General features: G+C 44.3%; 1 non-coding gene across 1 annotated transcript; it reads right to left on the bottom strand.

The window, feature by feature from the left end:
• Positions 1 to 15774: 15774 nt before the first annotated feature.
• Positions 15775 to 15847, bottom strand: TRNAV-UAC (transfer RNA valine (anticodon UAC)). The gene has a single exon. It is a non-coding gene; the product is annotated as a tRNA-Val (tRNA).
• Positions 15848 to 18279: the final 2432 nt, after the last annotated feature.

Here is an 18279-nt window from a genome sequence, read left to right as displayed (position 1 = left end):
ATGCAGCTCATAAGCCATATAGTGCACACTTGTATCTGCTTGTTTGTATTCTACAGTCGTCTCTCCTGATTTCTGTAGCGTTAGATGTTTGTCAATCATAGTGATCAGAGAAGGAAATTAGAGGAGGGATCCGCCCTGCAGACTCTTCTGTCAGAGCCCAGCATGTAACACTAACTGGGAAACAGTTTTTTTTTTTTTCAAAAACATCAGTGCATTAGAGTAAAACATTGTTCAACAGAATTATGGCACTTGCTACTAAATCATGCTGGCCACTGTTTCATGACTGGCTACGTATAACTCTTTTCCCAACATGTGATGTACATGTACTATCTTCTACATATTAGAGGGGTTCTCCAAAAATGTAATAAAATGGACCCCATTATGTAATTCAAGCGGCAACCTGTTCTAGTCCCATGTCAGGATTGGCTGCAGTCTGACAAAACGCAGTTCTCAGATCGATGTCTCAACTGACAGAAAAGCTGTATCATAAGCACTACCTGCTGGAGAAGAGTTGTGACAGGAGAAGAAATAAATCTTCTTGGCTGATCAAGCTCAAAGGATTTTTTTCTTCAGCCTCAGTCCTCCAGCGTCAGCTGAGAAGATTGATTTATTCTCTTGTCAGAGTCCTTCTCCGGCTCCTCACCAATATGTGTGCTTATGATTTAGCTCCTCTGTCATTGAGACACAGGTCTCGGGAGCAGCAATTCTTCAGACTGAAGACGATCCTGACATGTGACTAGGACTGGCTGATGTTTGAAATATGTGATGGGGGCCATTTTACTACATTGATGGAGAACCCTATGTTTGAGATAGTACATGTACATCACATGTTGGGAATGCCCACAGTCAGTAGTGAAACATGGCATCTAAGAATTTAGACCAAGGGCTCCTGTAACTTCACAGCACAACACCCTCCACATCGCGACTGTAAGTTACCGATGGGTAGTCAAGGCTAAATAGGAGGATGTTGGTGATGTGCAGCATTACAGAACCAGTGTTTAAAATTAAACAACAAAAAAAATGCAACTAAAAAAATAACAAAGTTTAAAACATTTAAAATGATAAATAAATCAAAATATAAAAGTTTTAATCACTCATGTTTTCATTTTATCTAAAATAAATTAATTATAACCAGAAAAATTGTAAACCTCACTTTATGCATCCGGAAATGACCAATCTATTAAAATAATACCTTATTTATCCTGCACGGTGAACAGAATTGCTGGGTTTTTTTTTTACAATTTTGTTATATGGTAGACTAAATGATGCCATTAGAAAATATGATTGCTCGAGCATGTGACCTAATTCCAATGAGATTGTGCAATTAAATTAATCACTAAATGCCAAGTTCAACTAGGTTTATTGCGTGGATAGCGCTCCTTAGTGTACATTGTACACATGCCAGACGTGACGATATTCTGCCAGTCTCTCATACCCACCCAGTTGGTTAAATACAGAGGCAGATTGTGTAACCTGATCTCACACATCCGATCTGGTAACATGAGAATATCATCACCTAATACCAGGGGTGGGCAATTAATCTACCTGAGGGGCCACATGAGAGACCGTGACTGTTGTGGAGGCCAAACTAATAATTAATTCTGCTCAATATGAATATTAACATATCAATTGCAAATGTTTATATTTATATTAATTGTATCACTTAATATGATTAAGTATGCTGACACCTCCTATATACAGTATGAGTCCACACACAGCCGCCTATATACAGTATGAGTCCACACACAGCCCCCTATATACAGTATGAGCCCACACACAGCCCTCTATATACAATATGAGTCCACACACAGCCCCCTATATACAGTATGAGCCCACACACAGCCCTCTATATACAATATGAGTCCACACACAGCCCCCTATATACAGTATGAGCCCACACACAGCCCTCTATATACAATATGAGTCCAAACACAGCCCCCTATGTACAGTATGAGCCCACACACAGCCCACTATATACAGTATGAGTCCACACACAGCCCCCTATGTACAGTATGAGCCCACACACAGCCCTCTATATACAATATGAGTCCACACACAGCCCCCTATATACAGTATGAGCCCACACACAGCCCTCTATATACAATATGAGTCCAAACACAGCCCCCTATGTACAGTATGAGCCCACACACAGCCCACTATGTACAGTATGAGTCCACACACAGCCCCCTATGTACAGTATGAGCCCACACACAGCCCCCTATGTGCAGTATGAGTCCACACACAGCCCCTATGTACAGTGTGAGCCCACACACAGCCCCCTATGTACAGTATGAGCCCACACACAGCCCCCTATGTACAGTATGAGCCCACACACAGCCCTCTATATACAATATGAGTCCACACACAGCCCCCTATATACAGTATGAGCCCACACACAGCCCTCTATATACAATATGAGTCCACACACAGCCCCCTATATACAGTATGAGCCCACACACAGCCCTCTATATACAATATGAGTCCAAACACAGCCCCCTATGTACAGTATGAGCCCACACACAGCCCACTATATACAGTATGAGTCCACACACAGCCCCCTATGTACAGTATGAGCCCACACACAGCCCTCTATATACAATATGAGTCCACACACAGCCCCCTATATACAGTATGAGCCCACACACAGCCCTCTATATACAATATGAGTCCAAACACAGCCCCCTATGTACAGTATGAGCCCACACACAGCCCACTATGTACAGTATGAGTCCACACACAGCCCCCTATGTACAGTATGAGCCCACACACAGCCCCCTATGTGCAGTATGAGTCCACACACAGCCCCTATGTACAGTGTGAGCCCACACACAGCCCCCTATGTACAGTATGAGCCCACACACAGCCCCCTATGTACAGTATGAGCCCACACACAGCCCCCTATGTACAGTATGAGTCCACACACAGCCCCTATGTACAGTATGAGCCCACACACAGCCCCCTATGTGCAGTATGAGTCCACACACAGCCCCCTATGTGCAGTATGAGCCCACACACAGCCCTCTATGTGCAGTATGAGTCCACACACAGTCCCCTATGTCCTATGTACAGTATGAGCCCACACACAGCCCCTATGTAAAGTATGAGTCCACACACAGCCCCCTATGTCCTATGTACAGTATGAGCCCACACACAGCCCCCTATGTGCAGTATGAGTCCACACACAGTCCCCTATGTCCTATGTACACTATGAGCCCACACACAGCCCCCTATGTGCAGTATGAGTCCACACACAGCCCCCTATGTCCTATGTACAGTATGAGCCCACACACAGCCCCCTATGTCCTATGTACAGTATGAGCCCACACACAGCCCCCTATGTACAGTATGAGCCCACACACAGCCCCTATGTACAGTATGAGTCCACACACAGCCCCCTATGTCCTATGTACAGTATGAGCCCACACACAGCCCCCTATGTGCAGTATGAGTCCACACACAGCCCCCTATGTACAGTATGAGCCCACACACAGCCCCTATGTACAGTGTGAGCCCACACACAGCCCCCTATGTACAGTATGAGCCCACACACAGCCCCTATGTACAGTGTGAGCCCACACACAGCCCCCTATGTACAGTATGAGTCCACACACAGCCCCTATGTCCTATGTACAGTATGAGCCCACACACAGCCCCCTATGTACAGTATGAGCCCACACACAGCCCCTATGTACAGTGTGAGCCCACACACAGCCCCCTATGTACAGTATGAGTCCACACACAGCCCCTATGTCCTATGTACAGTATGAGCCCACACACAGCCCCCTATGTACAGTATGAGCCCACACACAGCCCCCTATGTGCAGTATGAGTCCACACACAGCCCCCTATGTGCAGTATGAGTCCACACACAGCCCCCTATGTACAGTAAGAGTCCACACAGAGCCCCCTATGTACAGTATGAGCCCACACACAGCCCCCTATGAATAGTATGAGTCCACACACAGCCCCCTATGTGCAGTATGAGTCCACACACAGCCCCCTATGTGCAGTATGAGTCCACACACAGCCCCCTATGTACAGTATGTACAGAATGCTGGAGATAAGCCCCTGATGACGGTGGCCACAGCTTATAGTTGAAAAAATAGGTGACAGATTCCCTTTAGGTCTCCTCATCTCGGCATGCTTAGCATGTCAATGTCTGCAAGGAGACACAATACTTCTTGATTAAGGGGGTATTCGCAAAAAAAGTTTTCCTCTGTCCAATTGAAAGGGGATAACTTCCTGATCGCTGCAGGTCCAACCTCTATGACCCCCAATGATCCGGAGAACTGGGGCTCTGAAGACCTCCATGTGAATGGATCTTAGGTTGATCAGGCGCACTTCCTTTCCATGAGTTCTTGATAACAATGCTGGAGATTGCCAAGCGCAGCACTTGGCTGGAATTTGGGAACTCCTATGAGACTAAATGGAATGTCAGTGAGCATCATCGACCAATGCTCCATTCATACGGGGATCTTCAGTGCTCTGGTTCTCAGAATCGGTGTGGCTTCCCATGGTCTGACCCCAGCGATTGGGAACTTATTCACTATCCCATGGATCATTCATAAAAACATTACAAGGTATGGAAACCATTATTAAAGGGGTTGTCCAGGACTTTATCATTGATGGACTATCCTTAGGATAGGTCATCAATGTCTGATTGGAGGGAGTGCGAAACCAGGCACCTCCGTCGATCAGCTGCTCCCAATGTTGGCGGCAACCGGAACTGCACAGCACAGGTCTGTTGATAAAATTATCGAATTACATGACCACTCAAGAGCAGCTGAATGTGGGAGTCCACATTTGGGGGGATCCTCTCAACATAAAGGGGGTTGTTCGCATTGAACGTCTTGTAGAGCAGGATTGAAGATGCTGCTAGCGGGTCACCCGATCAGCACCAGATGTCCACGTTATTGCAATTTATTAAAGAAACCAAAAGTTCCCTGGTTATAAATCCGCCCTGAGCTCTAGTAGTTACCCCGGTACTGTCACTCATCATTTGGAAGGGAAATGCGAGTTTATGATTCATGATAATGATGTAACTTTTCTGTAACGTCCTTTTTCATAAACTGCCTTGAACTTTGCGAGAAAGACTCTTCCCTTCACCTTATTACACACCCTGGTCTCTATGTATAAGCAGTGGACGGCTTATTTCCAGGCTTACATATAGGTGGCCATGTGTCACTATGTCAGATCTGTCAATTACTAGCTTTACGCCTTATACTCCTAATTTTTGGGATGTGTGATGAAAAGCAAATGTTTCCCGCGTCAAGGTGTCCTAATACCGCGATGATGGGATGGGCGGGCGTCCTGATACACCCCTATGTCCCCCCTTCTTCTGCAAAACATTAAAGGGGAATATCGAGAGACGTCTCAAAGAGAAGAAATAGCACTCGGGTAACTACTCCTACCCCCTATATACCGTGTGAGCCTCCATATAGCCCCCTACAAACAGTATGAGTGCCCACATAGTCTCCTATAGTGCTACACCTGAAACTCATATACTCTACATACCGTGTGAGTGGCACATGTTACCTGAGACTATTACTGATTTCCACCTATTACAACATTTACTATGAGTCATAATTAATCTCTAACAAAAGCCTGGCAGGGTGAGGTTTCCCCTTTTACAAATGCCAACTATATTGCTAAGTCATCCTAACCTACGTGAAACTCGATTTTAGGAATATTATGCATTTAATTAAAAAAAAAATATATTATAAATATTATTTTTCAACCTTATTGCAAAATTTACAAAATTTTCTGCATTTTAAAAAAAGACAAAAAAACGGTGACGGCGGTGGGTGTGGACCCGTTGCGCCACTGGCCAGGCTTACCCAGGAGGAGCGTAACTAAGTGGCTATCTGGTCTTCACTAGAGCCTCTGATGGCGAGGATAGGTTTGGGCCATTAGGGTAGCCACCAGGTACCACTCCAGGGCAGTGATCGAAACTGCAGACGCTGACCGAAGGGTCAGAGGTATAACAAAAGGTGTCGACGGAAAGGACAGAGACATAATCAGACAGTCCGAGGTCAGGGCGGGCAGCACAGGATCAAAATACGAAGCCGAAGTCAAGAGTGGAGAGGTCAGACAAAACAGGTGAACAAGCCAGGTCGGTAATAGGAAAGTGAAAACAACCATGCACTTTGACAGATTGCTTGAGACGGACTAAAACTAGGAACCTAAATTCAGGCACAGTGTGAAGGGAGGAGCTGCCTTAATATATCCTCTGCTGGCATAGGATAGGCCAGAGAAGCAAAACTCTGCAGGACACAGCGGGTTAAATCCCTGCAGAGTCCAGCCGCACCTCCCTATAGCCAGGTGGAGACTCTCCTGCCACATGTGGATGCAGCAGTGCTGGGAGTGCTGCTAGAGGCAGTTCAGCGTGATGGCCTAACACTGGGAGGAGCAGAGCGGTGATTGCAGTGAGCAGGACGGCACTAAGAAAACATACATACAATTTATTGTCAAGACACAAACAAGAATGATAGCACTGCACAACTAATTTAACAAGTGGTTTCTCCGAATTCATCCCAAAATACAACTTTTAATGACTACACTATGCCTTAGCCTTAGGGCTTTTTTTTTCACGTAGACTGAGACTTCATGTAAAAAAAATCTAAAATGCAATAATCTCATCTGAGTGTTGGATGAGATTTGCATCAGTCTTGAGTGCAGTTGCCTTTTGTGATGATAAGCTTTGTAAAGTACTCGAAGCAGTGAGTTGTTCTGAACACAGATGTATATTACGCTGAATGTCTCCTCACAGTGGGATATTCATCACTGCTCCTGTAGGACTGGTGCATATACATCACATAGGAGCCATTGAGGCTGCAGCATATACATCACATAGGAGACACTGGGGCTGGAGCATATACATCACATAGGAGACACTGTGGCTGGAGCATATACATCACAGGAGACACTGGAGCTGATTATATAGAATAGGAGACACTGGGATTGGAGCTTATACATCACATAGGGGACACTGGCTGCAGCATCTACATCACAGGAGTCAGGATCATATACACTCAGTAAGAATCAGAAGGGCAGAAAATGGACAAAATCGTCAAATATTAGAAACATCTGAAAACAGGCTGAATTAAAAACAGGAATGACCACTAGAACTGGAGGAGCTGAACACTGAGGTGTGAACCATGTAAGCAGCACTTCATTTGATAGGAGCGGTTTGGGTAAAGATTCTGCCTCTTGCCTAGTTTCACTTAATTTTTCTGGCTCAGAACATTGCTCCAGTTCAGTACTGGCCACATGTTCTACCTTGTCAACCCCTCTGGGACAGGAGTTATAGGCTCTTCAGAAACCTATGGCTCCACAGGCTCCATCACTGGGACAGACTCAGGCTACTTTCACATTTCCGTTTTGAAGCATCAGGCGCGATGCGGCGAAAAATGGAAAAACCGGATCCGGCGCCTGCTGCCACTGGATCCGGCTTTTTTCCCATAGACTTACATTATCGCCGCATTGCGCCTGATGGCCATGCGGCGTGTCCGGCTTTAGCCGGAAACGGCAAAAAATGCCTGTCCGGCGTCTGCAAAAAAAGTTCCATGCAATGTTTTTTGACAGCGCCGGACCGCCTTTTTGCCGAGCGCATGCGCAAAGACTCTCTTTCCCTCTCCCTCTCCTGCACCCGCCGGATTTAAAATCCGGAAATATGAAAGTAGCCTTATTGGTTCAGGATCAGGTTTCGGCATTACCAGCTCAGTAGTTGGTAGTTTCCAACAGTGCATGTATAGTTGGATGTAGTTCTGCTGCCTTGTGGACAGACTCTTCTACCACTTCAGCTACTGTCTCCTGTATTACAGGTCAAGACTAGAGATGAGCAAACCCGAATATTAAAGTTCAGGGTTTTGTACCGGACAGTTAGTGTTCGGTGCTGAACACTGAACACAGTCTTCTCCCGGAAGTCAGTTTTAATGTTCGGAGTTCCGGTGAAGTCCGAGTGGATAAAGAGATGGGGTTCAGCCTGGATTCCGTTTCACTTAGCTGCTTTCTCAAAGGGGTGACCTGACTTTCCTGCCAGCCCGCTCCATCGTCCAGTGGCGACTTTGGGGATCTAACCTTGGGTACCCATGTTAGTCCAAATTCCTGTACAGGAGTTAGAGGTTGAAGTCCAGAGTTCCCATGGGACTTGATAGTCTGAGTAGCTAGTGCAAAAAAGACTGCTGGCAGCTCTAAATAGGGCTTCCAGTATTACAGTATATCTGGCCAGGAATTAACTCCAAAACTCCCTAACTGGGATGCAATACAAGTCGCTGGAATTAAACAGGACTTCAGAAGCGGAAACAGATGAGACAGGTAGCGGCATGGATATTACACCTGTGCCTTCTGGTGATGGACATCGAGATGAAACATCATTTGGATCTCAAGCCGTTCCCAAGCAATTTCTATATTCCGGCTGACATAATTGAATTTAATTGAACAATATATAGATAGTCATCTTGATCCATATGAAGTAATTTCCTATTTACCACTATGGCCCAAAAAAATCTTAATATTTACTGTAGGTGAACACTGATTGTTTTGCTCTGCTTTTATGCTTTCCTTAGTCTGGTGTTGATTACCTTTGCATGTTTCCGTCTTTTGATTCTGACTGCTTCAGCTGTGCCATTTCCGTGACCTGTGGCTACGAACAACCACAAGGCGGCCTTCTAAATGTGTAACTCGATTTCCCTAACTTGTTTATCAGCAGTCGGCGAAAAGGCATGAAAAGGCAATTATGAACTGGTAAGTGTTACTGTCCCAGTGGTCTGAGGTTTTGTACGCAGATACAGTATATAATCTCTATATTCGGTGACGACAAGGAATCTGTCAGATCGGTTATACCACGTTCTCTCAGGTCATTTGTGTGTATTTGTGCATCAGTTTTTAAAAATTTACAGCCATCAAGAATTCCGCCGTGCAGAAAAAGTCCAATTATTTGCATTTTTGCTGCCCCTGAATTCTGAATTCTCACGAAGCACAATAACTTCTAATAGCCCATTTAGCCGATCCAATAATCGGGTAACAGGCCTGCAAAATCATTCCAATACGAGAAAACGCTCATTCTTCAGGTGTGATGATTTTTTAATCTGTTTAAAAATCATCATTCTCGGCAGCCCGCTGCTCTGTGTAAACAGGAAATGTGCTGCCGAGAACAGTGACAGTCTATGTGCACAGGTATGATCGCTCTGTGTGCATAGAATGTTCTTCAGCTGGTGGAACCAGAGGCATTTCCATCTTGTGACTTGATAAATGTCAGATTACATTCCCAGGCTTAGGGACCTGTATAGATACAGTCATGAGGTCTCTTGTCTGCAGGACCTTTTGGAGTAAAAGGTCCTGCACAAGTCTGGGATCTGTGCACCACTGTGTCTTTGAGGTTTTCACCGTCATTTGCAGGAATAATGCAAAGAAAATCACCGTGTCGCCCCAGCCTTAGTGGGATTGATAAATGTCAGATATTCTGGATTATTAATTGGTCATGAAAAAATATATAAGGCAGTTTTCTGATTGGTTCTCTCTGCTCAGTCTTGTTGTCAGATGCTGGATTATCAGACTTTCTGGATGATCAGATGCAGGATTTCAGGAATTTTCCGGCACGGATCTGCATACCGATCATTCTTTTCTAATGTTGCCAACTCTTCTCGTTTCAATGGGCAGTGTGCGGATCTGTACGAGTGATTGAATCTTTCACTTCTTGTTTTATTGGTTTCAAACTTTCACTTTGTGGAAGTGACTCATAAAAAGTGAATGAAGGAAGATTACTCAGAGCTGAACAATGCGGCGGAGAAATAAATGCCATTGTGCCCCATGTCCTCTCCGGTACTGATGAAATGATAGACCATGACAGGTGGAGGCAGTCGTCGCAGCTTCTCCCTCTATTATCTATGTAGGAGTAGGTGTGCGTTACTCATGCACTCAGTAGGATAATGTTTGATGCATTGTATAGCTGCCAGCAGAGGAGGCGCGAAAACAGGGAAAATCGACGTCCGCATCTGCGCTGAAAAAGACAAAAGAGCAAAAACTGCGAAGGCTTCTCTTCCACCAAAGCTAGTTTGAACATCAGCTAAAAGATGAGACAGATGTCCTAAACCTTAGCCATAAGGCCAGCATATTTTACTCATGGCACTAAAAGGATGTGCGAACAAGAATCTGTATTGGACCTCGTTCAGACTAGCGCATTAAATGTCCTTGTAAATCTGTATTGCAAAGCCACAAAAAAAGGCAAATACAGTTTTGCATCTTAATAATTGTAATGGCTCCATTAAAGACATATGACATACTGATGGTATTGGTATCCCATATGTGATCCATTTTTGCGCACCCATTGACTGATTAGTCTGATCTGGAATACGGTCCGTGTGTGAAAACATTCATGTGAATTCCTACGTTGAATCGCATTGCCCTTACGTTACCCATTTTACATACTGACTGCACGCAATCGTATAATGAGGACCTGTCAATTGCTAAAAACATTGAGTTAAATACATTGTAAAAATCCCTGAGCTGTCCTGATTCTGCCGCTCTTTTCCGTTGTGCGCTGCGTCACATTATTTCAGAAATATTAACATTTGTTGCTTTTGGAGCGCAACATGTGAAATCTCTGCTTGCAGACCAACTGGACATTTCTTAAGAGTCTTTTTTTCTGGAGGAGTGTTCTTTCACACCTTCCAGATGCTGCCAATCACATCTACAGACTGCTAGATCAGTTGTGATTGGCAACATCTGGAAGGGAGGTGTGAAGGTGCACGCCAACAGAGAAGACTCTGAAGAAACACCTAGTTGGACTGCATGCAGAGATTTCACATACTGCGCTCCAAAAGCAACAAATGCAAATATCTCTGCAATGGAGCGACACAGCACAAAACAGAAATAAAGCTGCAAAATTGGGAGAGCTCAAGGTTTTTTTTTACAAGGTATTTCACTCTATTTTTTTAGCAAGTGACAGATCCTCTAAATACACTTGTCTAAACAAGCCCTTAGACTGTTAGTTCAGGTCTGTAGACCCGCGGTCAGTCTTGGAATTGGAGCCAGAGCATGGACCTTATAATAGAGATATGTGATTTCAGTCTTAAAGGGCTGTCGGGGCTAAAATAAACATAAAATTACTAAAGGCATGAAACATGCTACAGTAAAAAAACAAAACCTCATGCATGTTAATTCCAGTGTTACCTCCCTGGTGGACACGTGGATCTTTCACTTGTCTTGTAAAGATGATATGCTACTCATACACACGTGACCGCTGCAGTCAATCACTGCTCCCAGTGTGGTGATGGTTAGGTTGGGACAAGGCCCGTTATATGCTACGTTGCGCATCATATCTGCAGGACAGGTCGAAGACTGACCACCGTAGTGGTGGCACTTCAGCTACCGTTATATTTTTCATTTTATCACATTTCCTGCCTTTGTGAAATTTATTTATTTGCTTTTTTATATCCGACATGTTATCTAACCCATAAAAATATTAATATTGAAAAAGAAATAGAAAATCTAGTGTATGTGCACAGACATGCTACATGCATACGGTACGTGTACTGAGGGGATCAGCGGAGGAAAGTGCAGCCGGGTCTGACCTCAACCCTACCAGGAGTGATGCCTTTAACGTTCTCCCGGTAAAACCCAACACCATGAAATCTCATTAGCGAAACTGTCACCCAATGCCGTTAAAGAGGCCATAGCACTTCCAGCTCATTGCCTTGTGGTCTTGTTGCCAGATTCCCCTTCCTTTCTCTGGTTTCCCCTCGTTTTTAGTCATTTTCCTTGGCACCGGATTAAATAATCATAAGGATATAGAGGATTCCTCTGCTGTGAGGGAAGAGGGACCCTCATCATAGTGGAATGTGTTTCTTATCCAGGAGCACAAAGGGGATTTTTACACCGGTCTATAAAAACACCACTGGAATGTGTAACAGACCATAATTCAAGGTGCTAAAGTGAATCCAGAAACCACAAGTCAGTGACAGATCTGGAATATGAGCAGTGGTGCAGCTTACTGTATGGTCACACATCGTACATCGAGGTATGAGGACCCCTCCACATTACACTTTTTTGCCCATTCATCCAGAAGAGAGGCCGGGCTCACAATCTCCGATCTGGTTCACGTGGTTGTGCGTCATGGTCTTCCACCCAACTCCCCCAACCATTTCTGTATGGACCTTGTGCACTGGGCAGGGTGATGGGGAACAGAAAAGGGTCTTCTCCAAACTGTTCCCACAAAGGCAGAAACTATAACTGTACAAAATGTCTTGTGCTGAAGAATTAAGATTTCTCTTCACTGGAAGTAAGCAGCAAAGGCGACTCCTGAAAAACAAGCCAGTAGCATTATCCTCCTCTACCAAACGTTCTCCTGGCACTAACCAAACCCAGGCATCAGATAGAGAAGTGTGATCCATCACTGTACGGAACACATTTACTCCAGAGTCCAGTGGTGACGGCTTTACACCACTCCATCCGACGCTCAGCATTGTGCTTGGTAATGTAAGGCTGCATGCAACTGCTCGGCCATGAAGCTCCTGGTGGGGGCGCAGTGTTTGTTCTGATGTTAATATAAGAGCAGGTCTGGACTCTACAGTTATGGAGTCAGCAGAATGGTGCTGACTTTTCTGCCCTCTGCTCCTCAGCACTTAGTGACCCTGCTCTGTAACGTTACAGGGTCTCCACTTCGTGGCTGAGTTGCTGCTGTTCCTCCAACTTCCCAATAATATCACTCACAGGGGACGATTTAGGAGGGAAGAAATAGGAGATAGGGGACGATTTAGGAGGGAAGAAATAGGAGATAGGGGACGATTTAGGAGGGAAGAAATGTCATGAATGGGCTTGTTACACCGGTGGCTCCTATTACAGGACCGCGCCGGTATCAGGGCGCTCTGTACCACCGGTCGATCTGTCACATATTAGTAAATGCAGATGGTTATCGAGGGTCTGGATGTTATACACCAGGGGTGAGGGTTCAGATGTTATATACCAAACGGCGAGGGTCCGCATGCGAATATTATATACTAGGGGAAATGAGGGCGGATATAATAGACCAGGGGTGAGGGGCGAAAGGTTATACACCGGGGGCGAAGGAGGGGATTTTATAAACAAGGGGTCAGATGTTATACACCAGGGGTGATGGGTTGGATGTTATACACAGGGGGCGAGTGTCTGGCGATTATACACTAGGGGTGAGAGGCTAGATGTTATACACCGGATGACGAGTGACCGGGTGTTATACATTGGTAGGTTAGTGGCCGAATCATATTCACTGGGGGGAGGGGCCAGATGTTATATACCAGGGAATGAGGAGTTAGATGTTATACACCGTGGGACAAGAGGCTGGGTGTTATACACCAGGGGGTGTGAGGCCAGATTATAATATACACTGGTGTCAAAGGGCTGGATGTTATATACTGGGGGTGAGGGACAGGATGTTATACACCAGGGGTGAGGGGCTGGATGTTATACACCAGGGGTGAGGGGCTGGATGTGGATTTTGTATACGGGGAGGCAATGAGGACAGATGTTATACACCAGGGGCGAGGGTCCGGATGTTATATACTGGGGGACGAGGGGCCAGATGTTATACACAGGGGGACGAGGAGCTAGCTGATTTATAATGGAGCAATGGAACTTAAGGTAAACCCTGAAATCAATGAGTAAGATGTGGGGCCAAATACTATTGTCCACATAATAAATCTCCACCTACAACTTGATCAGCCAGAACGTTAGAACCGGCGCCTGCCTAATATTATGAAGGTCTTGCTTGTGCCCCCAAAGAGCTCTGCTCTATGGAGGCATGGACTCCACAAGATGTCTCAAGGTTACTGTGGTGTCTGACACCACAGATCCTATACAGTGGGGAAAAAAAGTCTTTAATCAGCCAACAATTGTGCAATTTCTCCCATTTAAAAAGATGAGCGAGGCCTGTAATTGACATCATAGGTAGATCACAACTATGAGAGTCAAAATGAGAAAACAAATCCTGGAAATCACCTTGTCTGATTTGACAAGATTTATTTTGCAAATTATGGTGGAAAATAAGTATTTGGTCATTAACGAAAGTTCATCTCAATATTTTGTTATATATCCTATGTTAGCAATAACAGAGGTCAAACGTTTTCGTTTTCTGTAAGTCTTCACAAGGTTGGCACACACTGTTGGTGGTATGTTGGCCCATCCCTCCATGCAGATCTCCTCTAGAGTAGTGATGGTTTGGGCCTGTCTCTGGGCAACATGGACTTTCAAATCCCTCCAAAGGTTTTCTATGGGGTTGAGATCTGGAGACTGGCTAGGCCACTCCAGGACCTTCATATGCTTCTTACAAAGCCACTCCTTTGTTGCCCTGGTGGTGTGCTTGGGATCATTATGCTGAAAGACCCATCCACGTTTCTTCAATGCCCTTGCTGATGGAAAGAGGTTTGCACGCAAACTCTCACAATACATGGCCCCTTTCATTCTTTCATGTACACGGCGTATCAGTCGTCCTAGTGCCTTTGCAGAGAAACAGCCCCAAAGCATGATGCTGCCACCCCCATGCTTCACAGTAGGTATGGTGTTCTTTGGATGCAACTCAGCATTTTATCTCCTCCAAACACGACGAGTTTTGTTTCTACCAAACAGTTCTACTTTGGTTTCATCAGACCATACGACATTCTCCCAATATTCTTCTAGATAATCCAACTGCTCTCTAGCAAACTTCAGATGGGCCCGGACATGTACTGGCTTAAGCAGGGGGACATGATTGGCACTGCAGGATCTGAGTCCCTGGAGGCGTAGTGTATTACTGATGGTAGCCTTTGTTACCGTGGTCCCAGCTCTAAGCAGGTCATTCACTAGGTCCCCCGTGTGTTTCTGGGATTTTTGCTCACCGTTCTTGTGATCATTCTGACCCCACGGGGTGGTATTTTGCGTGGAGCCCCAGATCGAGGTAGATTATCAGTGGTCTTGTATGTCTTCCATTTTCTTATTATTGCTCCCACAGTTGATTTCATCACACCACGCTGCTTGCCTATTGCAGATTCAGTCTTCCCAGCCTGGTGCAGGGCTACAATTTTGTTTCTGGTGTCCTTCAACAGCTCTTTGGTCTTCACCATAGTGGAGTTTGGAGTCAGACTGTTTGAGGTTGTGGACAGGTGTCTTTTTATACTGATAACAAGTTCAAACAGGTGCTATTACTACAGGTAATGAGTGGAGGACAGAGGAGACTCTTAAAGAAGAAGTTACAGGTCTGTGAGAGCCAGAAATCTTGCATGTTTTTAGGTGACCAAATACTTATTTTCCACCATAATTAGCTAAATAAATCTTGCCAAATCAGACAAGGTGATTTTCTGGATTTGTTTTCTCATTTTGACTCTCATAGTTGTGGTCTACCTATGATGTCAATTACAGGCCTCGCTCATCTTTTTAAGTGGGAGAATTTGCACAATTGGTGGCTGACTAAATACTTTTTTTGTGAGGTGCAGCCTCTGTGGGTCAGACTTGTTTTTCCAGGACAGCTGCAGATACTTGATCAGAGTGAGATCTAGGGAATTTGGAGGACAACACATTTTACAATCTTTGTCATGTTCCCCGAACAATTCTTGAGGAGGCCACTGTCACTAAGGAATGCCAGACCAATGAAGAGAGGTCAGTAAATTAAACAATAAAACCCTCCTCCAATAGTGCACTGTGTGAACAAGGCCAATAAGCTTGTTGGTTTTTTTTTAAGTTAAAAATTAAATGCAGAATGAATGAGTCTGCAGGACGTGATCGCTGGTAGCATTTTGTTGGATATACTACAAAAATTCTAAAACTTGGTTTCACTGGGGATCGAACCCAGGACCTTCTGCGTGTAAAGCAGACGTGATAACCACTACACTATGAAACCTTCCTGATGTTTTCGTTTTTTTTAAAGCTCTCCCAAAATGGCGATCTGGCCGCTGCATATATCCTACTTTGATTTTTACCTCTTCTTCCAAAAGCCACAACTTTTTTTTTTTTTTTTTTTTTTTAACTTTTCCTTCATATGAGGGCTTGTTTTTTTTGTTTCTGGGACGAGTTGCAGTTTTGAATGACACCGTTCATGTTACCATTCAATGTATTCCAAAAATTTTAAAATTTCAAGTGGGATGAAATTGCTCAAAAAACACCATACCGTCATTGTGTATTTATTTTTGCAGGTGGTGGATTTATGGCCTTCATTGTGCAGTAAAAGTGGCCTGGTAATATGATTCAGTATGAATACGGTGATAGCAAACTTGTGTGTGTATATATATATATATATATATATATAATTTTTTTTTTCATTTTTAATTGAACAAAAAATGTTGGAAGTTCATAAAAAAATAAAAAATTGTTAGTGTTATCATGTTCCGAGGCCCCTAACATTTTTATTTTTTTATTGATGGAGCTGTATGTTGAATTCTTTTTTTTTTAACCCTAAGATCTCGTTTTAATTGATACAACTTTGGAATAAGAGATGCGACATTTTCATCGCTTCTTATTACAAACAAAAAAAAAAATTCATTTTTTTTTTTTTCATTATGCTGTTTACCAGTCAGGTTAATTCATTTTATATTGTGATAGATCAGAATATGCTTATTTTTTAGTTCTTTTTTTCAATGGACTTATTCAATTTTTACATTTTTTTTTTCTAAACTTTATTTTGTAGTTCCCTGTGGGACCTTTAACCTGTGATCATTCGATCACTAGTACAATATACTGCAATCTCACAGTATTGCGGTATGTAGTAAAGATTACACTATGAAGCCAAGCTTGGCTGGGTGTCATGGGTACACTGTAATGTCACGCACCAGGCTGCCATGGCCACCCATTTACATAACAGGGGAGCAGACGGGCACGTGGAACAGCTGTGTGTTGTAAATGCCGATGTAAGAGATTGTCAGCAGTATTCAACAGGTTAACAGCAGCAAACTGAGCTCAGCTCCGCTCGCTGCTAGGAATAAGGCAGGCTCTATTTCTGAGCCTGCATCAAATGACATAATAGTACGTCATATGTTGGGAATGGGTTAGTTATATATTTCAAGTATAATGCATCTCTAGTAGTGATGAGCGAACGTGCTGGGACAAGATGTTATCTGAGCATGCTCAGATGCTAAACGAGTGTCTTCGGCATGCTCGACAAATGTGTTCGAGTCCCCGCGGATGCATGTCTCGCCACTATTCGACAGCCGCAACCGAATCCGTGCTGCAAGCAATAATTAGAAATGCAAATATTCTGGAAGATTCACTAGAAATATAAGACGTTTCCAGTTTACGTTCCCCCATATAACATTTCCAATAAACATTCCCTTTATCCCAAACGACAGCTGGCAATTACATGCACACGGCCGGCCGCTCCCTCCTGCGCCACTCTCGCCTCTGCCACTTTAAGACAAAGAACCCTCTGAGGTGACAGCGAGCTGAGTCACAATTACGGGAAATTAGAGAGACGCACGTGACGGTGAGACAGCAGAAATAGACAGCTGGGAGTGGTGGAGCCGGGTATCAGGAATACGGCGAGAGGGGGAGGAAGGAGCCTGGGAATAGTCAGCGAGGGAACGTGACCTGCGCAGTCCTAGGGGAAGGAGAGACGGACATATTGGATGCTGGGAGATTCGGAAGAGGATCTGTGCCGAACAGTCCAGAAGCTTCCACGTTATACAAAGGAACAATGCCACATTCAGTTCACGGGCCATGTCGGCAGCACTCTGCCACTTGCTCCCACTCAGATTTTTTCTCTCTTTTGTAAGGAACAAACAAATCAAGCTTTTTTTAATCACTTTAGACATTAAGGGCGACATTGATTCTTACATTTTTCTCTTTTTTTGTCTAGTTTTCAGTGTTTTTACCTTTTTTCATTTGCGCCTTTTCCTTTCAGTTGCATTTTTTTTAAAAATCTATTTTATATGGATTTTACTCTTTTTTTTTTTCTCTAGGTTCATCATTATGGGAGGAGGTCGGTTCAAGAGCTTCAAGATTCTTCCGTCTAATTAATTAACACTTTGGTCCAAATATACCCCCCCCATGTGTGACATTTTTGCAACGAGTCACTATTTGTGCTAAAGAGTCACAAAACGGTTAGGCTGTGTGCACACGCTGCTGATTCACCTGCGGAATTTTCTGCGCGGATTTAGCAAAATCCGCAGGTCAAAAGACCTGCGGTTTATCTGCGGATTAGCCTGCGGTTTACCCCTGCAGTTTCACACCTCTATAATGGAGAAGTGTGAAACCGCCGCAAAAAGAAGTGACATGCGCGGATTTGAAACAGCAAATCCGCGAGGAAAATTCCGCAGCATGTGCACTGCGGTTTTTGATTTC

The sequence above is a fragment of the Dendrobates tinctorius genome, unplaced genomic scaffold, assembly GCF_039654945.1.
Source record: "Dendrobates tinctorius isolate UK_male_01 unplaced genomic scaffold, ASM3965494v1 ptg000384l, whole genome shotgun sequence".
NCBI lineage: Eukaryota > Metazoa > Chordata > Amphibia > Anura > Dendrobatidae > Dendrobates > Dendrobates tinctorius.
This window is presented reverse-complemented; position numbering and strand designations above follow the sequence as displayed.